Source organism: Mchenga conophoros, linkage group LG7, assembly GCF_057382185.1.
Source record: "Mchenga conophoros isolate Kocher_MC1m ecotype Shallow Benthic linkage group LG7, M_conophoros_male_GT1.1, whole genome shotgun sequence".
NCBI lineage: Eukaryota > Metazoa > Chordata > Actinopteri > Cichliformes > Cichlidae > Mchenga > Mchenga conophoros.
Window position 1 is genome coordinate 7,077,242 of NC_140532.1, and position 15,729 is coordinate 7,092,970.

Below are 15,729 nucleotides of genomic sequence, written 5' to 3' on the forward strand. Positions count from 1 at the left end.
GCCAGTCTGGTTGGGGGGGGTGGCCTGTGCCCCCCAGGCCACCCCGCTGGACACGCCATTGCTAATACTTAAAAACTACTTAATACTTGAAGTTGTTTACTTGAAGTACCTGGATGTCTGTTTAATAGTGGTGCAACGGATCGCGGTTGATCCGTAATCCGAACCGATCCCACTCCACGGTTCGGCACGCACGTGATCCAAAGATTCAAAAAAGAAGAAAAAAAAGTATGTGTATGGTGGCGTGGTGGGTCTGTCAAGCGATAGTTATGGCCAGTGCTAGCGATCCAAGTGGAGGAGCAGAGGAGTTTGCGGTGTTTAAGCAGCCCTTTGCTGCCCAATCCGACCGGGCTAAAGCTATTACAAAAGCTATTGGGGTGTTTAGCTGCAGACGGGAGGCCGTATTCCGTTGTGCAAAACAAGGGGTTTAAACTATGATGAACATGCTTGAGCCACACTATGATATCCCGTTGTGCGTCCACTTTAGTGGCAAGATCGTTCCAAGCATGTATGAGCAGGAAAAGATTTAAGTTATGGCTGAACTGTCCCAGGCATCTTCTGTTGCCCTAACTACTACAAACGGGTGGACCTCCAGGGCAACGGAAAGCTACGTGACCGTGACAGCTCATTATATTACAGCGGAGTGCGATATAATGAGCGGTATGTATTATTGTAGGGTCTACCTTACAATATAAAGCACCTTGAGGCGACTGTTGTTGTGATTGGGTGCTTTATAAATAAAATTGAATTGAATTGAGTGGTAGATACACAAAGCCCTATACTGCCCTATATTCTACCATAATCTTTTTTTTTAATAACTGCGTGGAATGAGTCTAGACTTTAATGTTTTTAACAGGCAAAAAATACTTCAATAAGTAATTAATTAAATGTTCAATTTTTGTCTCTTTTTTTGCTGATCCGAAAATTGATCCGATCCGTGACTTAAAACCGTGACCCGATCCGAACCATGAGATTTTTGATCTGTTGCACCACTACTGTTTATGATTTAAGTATAGAGCATTTATAGATTGGAAAGTCGGAGGTTTGATCCCTGGCTGCCGTTTCTCTCCTGCCCATGCTTTTCTATTCTTTTTAGGCCCCCTTGAACTGTTCCACATTTTGCCACATTACAGCCACAAACATGAATCAATTTTATTGGAATTCCACGTGAAAGACCAATACAAAGTGGTGTACACGTGAGAAGTGGAACGAAAATCATACATGATTCCAAACATTTTTTATAAATAAATAACTGCAAAGTGGGGTTTGTGTAATTATTCAGCCCCCTGAGTCAATACTTTGTAGAACCACCTTTTGCTGCAATTACAGCTGCCAGTCTTTTAGGGTATGTCTCTACCAGCTTTACACATCTAGAGACTGAAATCCTTGCCCATTCTTCTTTGCAAAACAGCTCCAGCTCAGTCAGATTAGATGGACAGCATTTGTGAACAGCAGTTTTCAGATCTTGCCACAGATTCTCGATTGGATTTAGATCTGGACTTTGACTGGGCCATTCTAACACATGGATATGTTTTGTTTTAAACCATTCCATTGTTACCCTGGCTTTATGTGTAGGGTCGTTGTCCTGCTGGAAGGTGAACCTCCGCCCCAGTCTCAAGTCTTTTACAGACTCCAAGAGATTTTCTTCCAAGATTGCCCTGTATTTGGCTCCATCCATCTTCCCATCAACTCTGACCAGCTGTCCCTGCTGAAGAGAAGCGCCCCCAGAGCATGATGCTGCCACCACCATATTTGACAGTGGGGATGGTGTGTTCAGAGTGATGTGCAGTGTTAGTTTTCTGCCACATATAGCGTTTTGCATTTTGGCCAAAAAGTTCCATTTTGGTCTCATCTGACCAGAGCACCTTCTTCCAGCCTCTTTCGAGGATGCCAATGTTCACATTTTAGACAGAGAGGACACATGGTTTGAAAGAGGAGTGAAAGAAGCCATCTATGTCCACTGTGAGCGACCATCTTTGAACAGAGGCGGTGGTTTACGACACCAACTGTCTGCCATCTATAATTCAGTTTTGATACTTTTGCAAGCCACTGTATAAAGTGGCTGCAATATGTAAACAGTTAATGCTATTACAGATAGATACATAAGGTGGTTCAGGTATTAGGTTAGTATGCTTATAGGGACAAGTCATAGGTACATTTAGGTCATATTTCAAAGGGTCAAAATACACACAAGGGTTTTGCGACTGGCTTGGGAATGCCTTGTCATCACCAGGGAGAATCTGGAGGTGGCTTGGGAGAGTTGGGCATTTCTACTTAGACTGACAAATCTGTGAATCTGACGTGGAGAATTGTTGAAAAGTTCTTTCCATCACATAAACAATTAATCCAATTATTCTGTTGAACTACTTGATTTAAACTCCAGATTTAAAGTCCATGAAAGTCTACCAGTTTACTTGTGTTTTGTCGACATGGAGAAGGAATTCAACATTTGTTTTCAGGGTGTACTTTTTGGGAGTATTCAGTATCAAGCCTGTTATTATGGGGTATTTGGTCCCTGTCTATATGTTAGGCTGCCCTTCGTCATGGATTGTGTTCTGTTCATTTTTGCAACTAATTGTTGGCACAGCCAAAGGCTGAAACCTGTCCACTGGAGTGGTTAGAAGCTCGGTGCAAAGTAGTCAGGATAAAATTAGACTCTCAGAGTCTGAGGCATAGAGGTACAGAGGTTTAGAGCTGAAAAGCCATCTTTCATAAAGTTTGAGCTTATTAAATAGGTAGTTTGATAAAGGACTCTTATTGGCTTTTAACCACACAGCTTTTGATAGCAGTTACAGTAGCAGCTGGACAATCTACTTGTCCAACATATTTCATGGCCCCAGGCCGCTGGTTGTGTCAAACCCTGATAAGAGGCAGAAGTGATTCCTCTGAAGGGTTTCTGGGCTTACCCTCAAATATAGGGTGATGAACTCGGTTATTCAAGAGGTGCTCAGGCTAGATAGAGTAGGAGTTTCTTTGCAGTGAAAGTAGCAAGTGGAGGTGGCTTGAGCATCAGATTAGTATGTTCTGGGACAGCTCTGAGGTGAGATGCCATCATTGTAAAATCAAGAAAAAATTATTTCTCACTCCACCTGGGTTAGTTTCTTTGGCCTCATTGCTGCACACTGTTTGTGTGTGTCAGAAATGGGCCAGCTTCACCGATAACAGTGGCATTTTAACTGCTGTTGTGAAAAAGAAAACAGTATTTGGGTTGAATATTTTTCTCGACTTTTAGTCACAAATATTAGTGAAATGCCCACTCTGTTCAGTCCTGCGGCACCACTAAGAACTGCAGTTTTATTTCAGTAATTTATGATGCTTCATGTAATATGAAAATAGGTTACTGATATAAAAAAAATCTGTTATTGTTGTTGCATCTGCCTGCTTGCTTTGCAGGTGAAATAATGTCACTGACCAGAACAGGACAGCAGCTGGCCGGTCTACTTGTCCGACATACTTTTTTAGTGTGTCTGGGCCATAGGTGTTGATCTATGATAACAGACTGAAGTGACTCTTCTAAAGACTTTCTGGACTCATCCACAGCATAGGGTGAAGAGCTCCGTTATTCAAGAGACACTCATAGAGTAGATAGGTAATTTCTTTGCAACAAAAATAACCAGTTGAGGTGGTTCAGGCATTAGATTAGATAGTATTCTTAGGAACAACTCCCAGGTATGTTTAGGTCATATCTGAAAGACACAGAACACATAAGAGACTTGTGACTGGTTTGGGAATGCCTCGGCATCACCCAGGATAAGGTGGAGGTGGTGACTTGGTAGAGAGATGGCACAGCATTTCTGCTTAGACTGACAAATCTATGAGTCTGACATAGACAATTGTTCTTTCTTTCCACCACCAAAAAGAGTTGATAGGCATGTGATAACACAATACCTCTCGGCAGTGATCTCCTGGTAGCCGTGGTGCTTTTTGTTTTGTTTGCTGACATTTACCAAAATAATTTTCAGTCAAATTACATTAACTTCATTTTTTTTCTTAAACAATCCTTCATCACCATTAGAAAATAAAATCAAGCAATAGAGTAATAATAATGAGCTTGAATTAATCTTCACTTTAAAACCACTTGTATCTTTTCCTTCAATTCCTTTTTTAAATAAGACCTACAATAGAAATTCTAGTGGGAGAATATGCTATCGTTTTTCAAGCGCCACTAAGTCCCCAGCAGCATCAATCAATGTAGAACGCTTTCCACAACAAACACAATCTCATTAATGTGTATAGAACCTCGTGTGAGTACAATGTGCACTGAAACAGCAGCAGACAAAGGGAACACTAACCTGTTATTTGTCTCCATCTTCCTCTATTGGGCATATCGATTTTTTTTCTCCTTTGTTTTCAATGTAGTGTAAGAATGTTAAAAACACATAAAACATTAAATTAACACTAACAAACATGTATAACATAGATATATAACATTAATAACATGTTGTTTTCTGGTACTGAGAAAGTCTCATGTATTCTGTTAGATTAACCTTTTTTAATTTGTTTATTTTTGTGATTAAAAAATAGCATCAATTAAAGTGACTGCAGTTCATCCTGAGGGTATTTGATGGTATTTGATGGCTCTCACAGGCACAAATATGAACCTCATAGTACTAGTAACGAAAAGGTACCTCAGGCAACTCGGATTTGTCATCAAGAAACCATACCAGACATAGCATAACCAAACTAGTTCCACAATTTGGATGTCCAACCATTACCCACTTTGGACGTCAATGTGACGTTCAAAGTGGGTACTTTAGACTGGACAAGTTTTTGGGCTCTACCAAGTAATCTCCCTCACTGTGCCACAAAAGGCAATTTGGTTCTCATCTGAAAACTTTGTAAATGGACAAGATCCAGAATTCAGAGGTCAGGTTTACAAACAAATGAGACAAGAACATTCAACGAGCACAAAGGGCAAGGGCTATACTAAAACGGGGATATTTTATGATTTTTTTACAACATTTTTAAATGTTAAAGCATCACCTTGAAGCATTACATACTAAATTACTTATTTTATTATTTTTACACATATGTATGAAAGAGGATGAGGGCCACTGGAAAAAAAAGTGGGCACAACTTTTTTCTCAAAATTTTTCAAAAAATGAAAATAAGAATCTCTGTGTTACGCCCCTAGTCTAGGCGTGTAGAGACGCACATAAGGTTGGAGGAGAGAGAGACAAGTACCCGCCCGGGTTCCCAAGCCAAACATCTGAAACCAGTTATGAGTAAAACAAAGGTGATTTTATTGAAGTTCAGGAAGCATAGCTCCAGGGTGAACCCAGGCCAAAATAATAAACAAAACCAACTAAGTCCCGCCAGAGGAAACTAACTAAACCCTAAGAAAGAAACAAAACAAACAAATGACAATAATATCCCTCGCTCCCTGGCTCCGAAAACAGGATAAAACTGTTCAAAAGAAAAAGGGTTAGGGTTAGGGTCACCCCTTCCGCTTCAGCCTATGCGTGCCTAAGCACTACGTTAATACACCAGTGGCGGCTCACACAGATACACAGAAAAGTATAGGTTGGAAACCAGGGCCAGGTCCTCGTCTGCTGTCAAACTGCTCACTCGCTTTTCTCTCTCTCTCCCTCTGGCGGCAGCTGTCAGAGGGGCTTTTTGAACGCAGTCACGTGTTCCATGGTCCAATCAGCAGCTCACTACTCTTCATTAGGGGAGGAACCTGCAAAGAGTTTTAAGCACATTAGAGAGACACAGAAACAAAGCAGCCCACACAGAGTCCTTATGGCCACAGCCGTAACACTCTGATATACTAATTGTAAAGGTAATAGTCACTGATCAAACTTGGGTGGATTATTTCAGTAGTGGTCACTTTCAGTCACTTCGTCAGTTTTAGCTTTACACACTGCCACCTTATAATGCGCACTCTATTTTTTTGAGATAGCATATTTTCAAGTAGAATCTATTTTTATGATGCAACTCATTTTATTTCATGTAGAAAATAACAGTTATTAAGTTTAAAGTACACTCTCAAGTTTGTCTAATAAATTCAACAAAAAAACCCCAACATTTTTTGGTGGTGTTGAAGTCCCCCCAGAAAAGTCAATAAAAAAGTCTACGCCATGCATGCGTGCAACAATGAGACAGTCCCAGTCTGAGAGAGCTGTCATGTGATGATTTAGTACCTAAGAAGCAAGGCAGTTCAACCCCCCCTTCAAAAAGTATAATATTTTGTAAAATATGAACAAAAACTGTTCCTGCCAAAGTAGGAAACAACAAGCTTGTTTCACTACTTGAGGCAAAAACACAACATTCGAGTACAAGCAGGCTATGAAGGAGGAGATGCTAGCAACTAGTGATGTGCAAACCAAATTTAAACAATTGAGCATTACTGGAGCACTCACTAACTGCACTACATATGACAGGGACAGCAGACGGTGGATGGAAATTACCAATATGGTTACATGGTGGAAAAGCAGGGCTTAAAGCAGCTGGTTAAAAAGCTTGAGGCAAGATACTACATGACAGGTAGAAAACATTTTTCAGTATGACAATATGGTGTATGATTCTGAAAACGTATACTGTTATTTAAGTTATTATTAAACTAAAGGGTTAATCAGCCATTTCATAGTTTTATTATTAAAATTTAGAGGGAAAACAATCTATGTTACTTTTGTCATTACATTTGAGTTATGCTGTGTCCCTACTTTTACATGATAGTGCTGTTGCTGACAGCGTGTTACAAATGTGACAAATGGCCCAAATCATTTCATCTTCAATAAAATGATCAATGTGGCAACTCTCCTAGGTGTTAAAATAAAGTTTATTGACATCAATAGAAAAAGTTGATTTAAGAGGTTAGCATGAAGTTAGCTTGCTAGGTTTATGCCATGCTCTAAGGAATGAGTGAGGAATTTAAAAAAAATGGTTCTGGTATTACTTTGGACATGAATAAAAACAGAAAGCTAAACAGCAGAAATGTTTGTAAGGTTCTTCAATTTGGGCTAGCTGGTATATAATGATGTGCTAGGTGGATATCTACAGACCTGTGGTTAAGGTAATATAAACACATTCAGTGTTGGGAAGGTTACTTTTAAAATGTATTTCACTACAGATTACAGAATACATGCCCCAAAATGTAGTTTTCATTCCATTAAGTTACTCAATGTGAGTAACGTATTCTGAATACTTAATATATTATTTAATATATTGTCATGCTTCTTACAACTACTTGAATGTACAATTGCTGTGTGATTTATTACTGTTACTGAAGACCACTTGCCACTGGTGTTAGCTGAGGTTAGTTCATTGACTGCTTTCAGAACTGCACATGATTATTTGCAGCTAGCAGGTTGTTAATGCTATCCATCAAGTCCAACAGTCTGCAGTCTATGAACTAACCTCAGCTAACGCCAGCTAACCTCACAGCAGCTGATGATTACCATTTTCAATCACAGTTTATAGCTTCACCTGAAAAAAGGGATAAAGAAAATAAACAACATTTTTAAGTTTGTTGTTGGAACATTTTTGTATTAATGGTTGCACCAGGCTATACAGTGGGGCAAAAAAGTATTTAGTCAGCCACCGATTGTGCAAGTTCCCCCACTTAAAATGATGACAGAGGTCAGTAATTTGCACCAGAGGTACACTTCAACTGTGAGAGACAGAATGTGAAAAAAAAATCCATGAATCCACATGGTAGGATTTGTAAAGAATTTATTCGTAAATCAGGGTGGAAAATAAGTATTTGGTCACCTCAAACAAGGAAAATCTCTGGCTCTCACAGACCTGTAACGTCTTCTGTAAGAAGCTTTTCTGTCCCCCACTCGTTACCTGTATGAATGGCACCTGTTTGAACTCATCATCTGTATAAAAGACACCTGTCCACAGCCTCAAACAGTCAGACTCCAAACGCCGCCATGGCCAAGACCAAAGAGCTTTCGAAGGACACCAGGAAAAGTATTGTAGACCTGCACCAGACTGGGAAGAGTGAATCTACAATAGGCAAGCAGCTTGGTGTGAAAAAATCAACTGTGGGAGCAATCATTAGAAAATGGAAGACATACAAGACCACTGATAATCTCCCTCGATCTGGGGCTCCACGCAAGATCTCATCCCGTGGGGTCAAAATGATCATGAGAACGGTGAGCAAAGATCCCAGAACCACACGGGGGGACCTGGTGAATGACCTGCAGAGAGCTGGGACCAAAGTAACAAAGGTCACCATCAGTAACACACTACAACGGCAGGGAATCAAATCCCGCAGTGCCAGACGTGTTCCGCTGCTGAAGCCAGTGCATGTCCAGGCCCGTCTGAAGTTTGCCAGAGAGCACATGGATGATACAGCAGAGGATTGGGAGAATGTCATGTGGTCAGATGAAACCAAAGTAGAACTTTTTGGTATAAACTCAACTCGTCGTGTTTGGAGGAAGAAGAATACTGAGTTGCATCCCAAGAACACCATACCTACTGTGAAGCATGGGGGTGGAAACATCATGCTTATGGGGCTGTTTTTCTGCCAAGGGGACAGGACGACTGATCCGTGTTAAGGACAGAATGAATGGGGCCATGTATCGTGAGATTTTGAGCCAAAACCTCCTTCTATCAGTGAGAACTTTGAAGATGAAACGAGGCTGGGTCTTCCAACATGACAATGATCCAAAACACACCACCCGGGCAACAAAGGAGTGGCTCCGTAAGAAGCCTTTGAAAGTCCTGGAGTGGCCTAGCCAGTCTCCAGACCTCAACCCCATAGAAAATCTGTGGCGGGAGTTGAAAGTCCGTGTTGCTCGGCGACAGCCCCAAAACATCACTGCTCTCGAGAAGATCTGCATGGAGGAATGGGCCAAAATACCAGCTACTGTGTGTGCAAACCTGGTAAAGACCTATAGTAAACGTTTGACCTCTGTTATTGCCAACAAAGGTTATGTTACAAAGTATTGAGTTGTATTTCTGTTATTGACCAAATACTTATTTTCCACCCTGATTTACGAATAAATTCTTTACAAATCCTACCATGTGGATTCATGGATTCTTTTTTCACATTCTGTCTCTCACAGTTGAAGTGTACCTCTGGTGCAAATTACTGACCTCTGTCATCATTTTAGGTGGGGGAACTTGCACAATCGGTGGCTGACTAAATACTTTTTTGCCCCACTGTATATATAAGCGCTATGTAAATGCAGGCCATTTATATTTTAGAGTGGGATTTGGGGCAATTATCTCAGATTTGACACATTTCAGGGTGAGTAACAGTAACAGTACATAGATGTATGAACAGAATAATTATGTTTATTAACCTCTGACTGAGCAGGAGTATACTCCAGTCCAGTATACTACAATTACCACTGCAAGAAGTCAATTACAGTTTTTTTTTCTTTCTCGGCACTAATTCATGCACACATTACTTGCACCATTTGATGATTAAATTGCATTTATGTTTAATAGTGGCCACATAGAAACAGTATTCATCCATTTTTCCGTCAGTATATAGTGTATATTATACTGTATTTGTTTACTTGCACTACTCTAATTTATGTGCAGGAAACTTGGGAAACATTGAGGAAAAGTTTAAATGAAGAGGGCAACATAAAACAACTGTAAACAGGGCTCTAGACTAACTTCTTAGGTGTATCAGTGGAAAATTTACGTGCACCCAAATTTTTCAACCGCATCCCTTAACACCGCAGCTTTACATGTTCACTTTTTTTTAAAAGAAAATTGCTGTCCATACAGACAATACTGATTTGTAAATGATTAACTAACAATCTTGTCAACACAAAGTTCTTTATTTGGAGCACATTTCTACAAGAAAGATAAGCTACCCTATTTTTCAGACCATAAGGTGCACTTGATTATAAGGCGCATAAAGCAAAACCAAACAGTCAGATAGGTCTAACTTTACTCAACTCATTCTTCTTGCTTCCTCCATTTCCGTACCATTTTGGGATCCTTATAAACACACAATACGGTAATATTATGTTGAAGCACGGTACGTATTACTCTGCGAGGCTCCTGACTACGGTACCCATAATATTCCAACAATCCATCAAGTGGTGCTTACCAAAGTCATACTAAAACATTTTGACAGCTTTTTGCGCACCATGTACCACATAAAATCAGTTCGTGGTCAGTAAGCACAACCAGAATTCATACATAAGGCACACTTTTGAGAAAATGAAGGGATTTTAAGTGCACCTTATAGTCTGAAAAATATGGTATTGAATAAGTTCTTGTGCTTAAAGTGCTTCACTGAGCTGAAATTTAAACTTAAACTATCTCAAGATATATAAAATAAAAAGAAAGTCAAAATCAAAAAATGCCTCAAAAGCTTCAAACTGAACATTTCAATATCTGAACATCTTACCTTGGGCATGGGGATCTGAGAGGTTCCGCCCTTGACTATTGCTGATTGGTTTAGACCACGATATGGGCATAATGTGTGTCTGTTGTTGACCACACAGAAACTTTCAGAGCTGCTGAGACTTTTTTTTTTATTTTTTATTTTTTTTACTCGAACCGTTGGTCGACCTACGATTTTCTTTTAGTCGCACCATTGAGAGATTAGGTCGCATTTGCGACCACATTGGTCGCACTCTAGAGCCCTGGTAAATCAAGGCTCTAATCAAATCAAGTCAGCACTTGCTCTTCCAGTTGTACAAAATAAAGGCAAAATGTTTTCACTTCTTAAGCATGATCATCCATATCAATAAGTGAAATAGAGAAAGCTCAACAAAGCAAAAAGCAAAAAAAACAAAACAAAAAAAAACAACAGGAAAGCTAATGTGAAATGTCATTAGGTATGTTATTAGCTAAAAAAAATTGTCAAAAATTTAACATTTGTGAGCTAAAATCATAGTGATTGATCAATGCAGGGTACTACTACAGCAACGGTTCAGTAGACTGTTGTAGCATGCTAGATACCTTTTATCTCATGTTCATTTGGGTTTTATTCTTTACCTTTAGTGTTTGATCACCTTTTAAGTTAGTTAAATCTTAGCTCCTGCACTTGCATTTTTTCACAAATCATCTAATACATTACCGATTGACAGGAAAAAAGTGCATTACTAACACATTTGTATACAGTGCTGACACCACCCAATTACATCTGTTCAGACAGTGAAATTGGGCTATTTTTTGAATTTCTGTACCACATCTATTTAAATTAAACTTGTCATGCTCCAAATATGATGGCTGTCAAAATGCTAGAGTGAACCAGCAATAACTCAACAAGGAAATAAATAAATAATTACATAGAAGGCTGTGGTCAGCAAAAGTGCTTACTACCACAGCCTTCTGCCTCTTTCTCTACCCTCCCCAAAATATTATTGTCCCAACTCAGCAACACTGGGCTTATGTTTTTGGATTAGATGTCTCGGAATTTAGGGATAGTCACGCAAGTAAGGCAAACCAGGTAGTGTCACAGGTGTGAAGAGAATTAGACTATGAGATTAGAGCTGAGATGAGCTACTAAGGGACTCTACCTCTGGACAGCTGCAAAGTTATAGTGGTTCTAATTTCCCTTCCCGAATGAGGAATGGTATCTCACTTGGCAGAGATTCAAGCCAGAATATGGGAACAGAGAAAGGACTGAAAACAACAGAGCAGCTTTGTCCTTATGTGCCTTTACCTTCAGTGAAGCCAGTGCGTTAAAATCTATTAGTTTTTAATCCCTTTTTCATATATATAGCATAATCTGCCTGGGATTGATAAAGATTGCTAAAATACATTGCTTTAGGAGGTCTTTACTAAATGGATTTTCAATGCCACATTTGAGATCTTTCCTCAGTTGGAATACAAATTGAATATATTTGGGACTTTTTGCACAACTGTGCTTTGCCTGAGCTACAAGATGCAAAGATTTGATACAGTGTTATAATTTCACAGTTTTCTCCAGTTGTCTGACACAGAAAGTACTGATTGATTCAGGAAAAAAACAAGGCACTTTATGAAACTACTCAAGGGTACAACTTTCTCATTAAAAAGAACCTTTCTCAGAGTATTTTATCTTGTGTCTTCTGTGGAGGGTAGAGATCTGTCTAAGTCATGGACACAAAGTACACAAACCATAGAAGCATAGATCAGAGCCATCAAAATCATGCAATTAGCATGGAAGCAGCATTTCTCAGCTTCCCATGATGATATTTCAAATTGAGTTATTTTCTGTTTTTTATCATCGAAGACCAAAACACATTTTCAGACATTCCTAAAATGGCAAAATTGTTCTTCAGCCACATGTTGTTGAAGGCTCACTCTTGCATCATCTATCTGATTTAGACGTCTTCTTCGTCTTTCAACTTTGAGGCAGAAAGTGATTCCGTTTACCGTGCTTCTTTGCTTAATCTTTAGTCTCACAAAAACATGTATTTTTTACAGGGTTAAATGAGGTATCATAACCTGCAGTCAAAAAGAACTGTGCCTTAAATATAAAGAATGTAAAATCACTTTCTGAGGATAGATTGACAACAGCGAGGCTGAAAAGAAAGTGACACTATGTAATCACTTCTTCAAATTCTATTGCATTGTTATTAGAGCAGAAAATAAAAATAGAAAAACTAGACCACAGCATAAACTATTATAAAGAGTAAATAATTTTTTGATTTTATTTTTATTATTATTCATACATCAGTAAAAGATACAGTATCAGTAAGATCAATAAGTGGAGGTATGAAGAAGTAGAAGTTTGGTGTTTTGATATTCTTTACAAACTTGGGGCAACTTTTGTAAGAACTTTTCTCATATATGTGCCTTATGAGCCAAGATAGGTCGGTGTGTAATAGTAATAGATACTGTATTATGTTTTACAATAATCTTATTGAATGGAAAGGTTATTTCAGAATGCTGCAATCAATTAAATAATAATAGAAACTTTCACAGTGTTATTTAGAGACTACTACTGGTGATTTGGGACATAAACAATTTAAGTTTTCTATTAGTCCTATTCTCCCAAGTTTTGAGGCAAAAATGGTAGAGTTCATTGTATTGATTGCTGTATGGGTTTGAAATGTTTGTTTTTTTGTATTCTTGTCTAGTATAATTGTTTATCTTAGAAGAAGACAGAGAGATCACGGCCGCCTCCAAGACTATGAGCTACTGTGAGCTTTCTCAAAAATATGGTGGCAGGTCATAAAAGGCATTCCCTTTTTTGAGATTATTTTTCTCTAAAACAATGAGTAAAGAGATTCAGAGGCCAGCCTGTAGCTACTCATCACAATTCAAATGTTCAAAGCAAAGGGCATCATGCTAGTGTCCACTGAAAATAAGGATGCAAAGAACAAGGATGATACACAGAACTCAAGATTTAAGGAGAATTGTAGATTTAGACAAATTGGAAATGTCTCATTCTGGAACTTTGAATCACAGTGAAGTGATTTTTATGCCGGATTGAGAGGGTGTGAACCATGCATAAAGCCCCTGGTTCACAAACCACACCTTCAAAACTTGAATGAAATTTGCCGCTGTCCACTTGGACAGTTCACATGCCTTCTGGAGAAAACTTCTATAAATCAGAATACTTTATTAATCTCTGAGGAAGCTGACTATGGTTAGTTATGAGAAAGATTGAGCAAGTTTACACAGTGGCAAGAGATATATTTGGAGGAGCAAATGTGAGGCTTTTAAAGAACACTTTACCAAATGTCAGGCAAGGTGGTAGCATCATGCTCTGGGGCTGTTTGCTGTAAGTTGTTCTGGTGGACTGCATAAACTGGATGGACTAATGAAGAAGAGAACAACCTCCAAATTCTTCATTGTTACCTCACTCATTAGCTTAATGTTCAACCATATTGGTTACAACTGGGTGTTTCAAAAGGACAAATACACATCAAGACTGATTTTGGTCCTGATGAAGCAGGCTAGCATTAAGCTTCTGAAAAATCTTTCCCAAAGCAAATTTATAGACTACACTTAAAAGGTCTGTGCCAGGAAACCAGCCAACTTTAACTGACTCTGCCAATTCTGCCCAGAAAACTGGTCATATAGCAAAGCAAAATTATGTCAGAAGCTTGTTGGAAACTCGTGCTCACAATTCTTGTTTTCTTAAGATTTTAAAGGAGTGTGCTGTACCATCATTTCATCCTGCAAAACCAACAGTTCAAAGAGGTCATTTAAAACCCCAAATTACCATGGCATTTATGCCCATGATGAGTGTATGTAAACATCTGACCACAACTGTAAGCCGATAATGTGTGCTGAATGTACACAATAAAACATGTGCAACTCCCATAATTGTTGGTACCATCTCAGGCTGTATATTCTATCAGCAGAGTGAACGCAAATGTGTTGTGGGAACCTACTGAAATAATATACTCTGCTTAATTTTAAGTATGCAATAATTAATGAGCTAATAGTGTCATATTAAAGTCTATATGTCTGAGCTCTTCTTTTAATAAGATAGATAAAGGCAAAATGAATAAATAAATAAAAGGACTACATCATTGCTTTTCACCTTCATAGTTGGGGGCAGAAGTGGTTCTGTGTTTCCTCCTGCTGTCATAACTGGTGTTTATACTTTGACCTGTTGGCAACAAAGCTTCTAATCATCTGACCTTAAAGAGCCTGAGGTTTGGGGGTGTTTTTGTGATTGCTGTGTAGGACAGTGAATGAGTCATACTACAAGGGCTTTTTCCAAGGCCACTTTCCCAGTGGTGGCTCCTGCGGCATATTTATATTACTTCACCACCAAAGAGGTTGTGGAGAAGAAGGAGGAACAAACATAGATCACTAGTGGTTTGGCATCATGTATGCAAACTGCTACTAAAACACACAATAATTACTTTAATATTATTATTCTATCCTTTATTTGGGAAGGATAATATTTTCTGTATAATTCCTTCAGAGAAAGTAGGTGGATGCAAGATGGATGCAAAACAATCTACAGTTTTCCTTGAAAGTCTGCCCTTTGTATTCAGTGGTATCTGTGTATAACAGCATTGTTACTTGCAAGTCTCCATCTCTTCAAGACATGAATTCTCTTTTGGTCTTTGTCAGTGACAGTGTTGATGTTCTCTGGGTTTAAGGTCAGACTTCTGGCATGATGACTAGTCAGTGGAGAATGAGAAAATTATAGAAGTACAAAGAGGGAGTCTAGCTTCAGAACTGCAGACATTGCAGTTAGTTACATAGGACACAGTTCAAATGTGTTTATTCAGCCAGCCATTTTTGACACAGGGGATTTGTATTGAAGTGACATAGAACAGAAAACCTGAAATCCTTTACCCTAATGCCACATCCACCTCCCACTCATGTGAAATCCAGAGGTATTTTGAAGCCAGTCTGGCTCTGATGGAATGGCTCTATTGGGAGATGCATGGAAGGCATCCTAATCAATGCCTGATTTACCCCCAACTGGCTCGTTTCAATGCAAATGGTCAGAATTGCTTTACTGAGCCATTTAAGCATGTTTTAACACCTACTTTTTTTTTAATTGCTAATTTTAGTCATGTGTTTTTCTTGGATTTTTGTCTCATTTATTTCATTTTTATGTTATTTTTATTTATTTCATGGATTTTAAATGTTTGTGTATTCAGAGTATTTTCAGGCAACAGTTTCCACCATTTTTCTTGAGTACTATTGTGCTGTTTACAGGTTACAGTATTTCAGGTTGTCCGCAGGAATAATAATAATTCTTTATATATCAAACTGAAAATTCTAAACTTTTAATATTTGAACACAATTGTCCAGTTTGCCCATTTTACATTTGTAGTAACTTATTCCTAAGTGTGCAGTATTATTAATATTTATATTAATTGTATTTATATTAAAATATTTATAATG

General features: G+C 38.6%; 1 protein-coding gene and 1 long non-coding RNA gene across 2 annotated transcripts in view; one reads left to right on the forward strand and one right to left on the reverse strand.

Moving 5' to 3' along the window:
* Positions 1–15,729, forward strand: part of lrrc4ca (leucine rich repeat containing 4C, genome duplicate a) — a 149,219-nt gene that overhangs the window by 51,718 nt on the left and 81,772 nt on the right. The gene's annotated exons all lie outside the window — the stretch shown is intronic.
* Positions 5,223–15,729, reverse strand: part of LOC146569454 (uncharacterized) — a 40,569-nt gene continuing 30,062 nt past the window's right edge. Inside the window, exon 3 of the long non-coding RNA XR_014893312.1 lies at positions 5,223–5,677. This is a non-coding gene — a long non-coding RNA (uncharacterized LOC146569454). The remainder of the gene's footprint in view (positions 5,678–15,729) is intronic.